This window comes from Gavialis gangeticus, unplaced genomic scaffold (assembly GCF_001723915.1).
Source record: "Gavialis gangeticus isolate Ggan-Ray unplaced genomic scaffold, GavGan_comp1, whole genome shotgun sequence".
In the NCBI taxonomy this organism is placed as follows: Eukaryota; Metazoa; Chordata; order Crocodylia; family Gavialidae; genus Gavialis; species Gavialis gangeticus.
Genome location: NW_017728994.1, coordinates 49,974,385 through 49,974,713, shown reverse-complemented (window position 1 = coordinate 49,974,713; position 329 = coordinate 49,974,385). Strand labels below are relative to the sequence as shown.

General features: G+C 60.2%; 1 protein-coding gene across 1 annotated transcript in view; it reads right to left on the bottom strand.

The window, feature by feature from the left end:
- LOC109287189 (VPS10 domain-containing receptor SorCS3) overlaps window positions 1-329 on the bottom strand; it is a 541,768-nt gene that overhangs the window by 81,809 nt on the left and 459,630 nt on the right. The gene's annotated exons all lie outside the window — the stretch shown is intronic.

Here is a 329-nt window from a genome sequence, read left to right as displayed (position 1 = left end):
CCTGTGTGGACCAGGAGGGGTATGAGCCCCAAGTCCAGTCTGGACCAGGAGGGGGTATGAGCCCCAAGTCCTGTGTGGATCAGTAGGGGGTATGAGGCCCAAGTCCTGTGTGGACCAGGAGAGGGTATGAGCCCCATGTCCAGTCTGGACCAGGAGGGGGTATGAGCCCCAAGTCCAGTTTGGACCAGGAAGGGGTATAAGCCCCAAGTACACTCCAGACCAGGAGGGGGTATGAGCCCCAAGTCCTGTGTGGACCAGGAAGGGGTATGAGCCCCAAGTCCTGTGTGGACCAGGAGGGGTATGAGCCCCAAGTCCTGTGTGGACCAGGA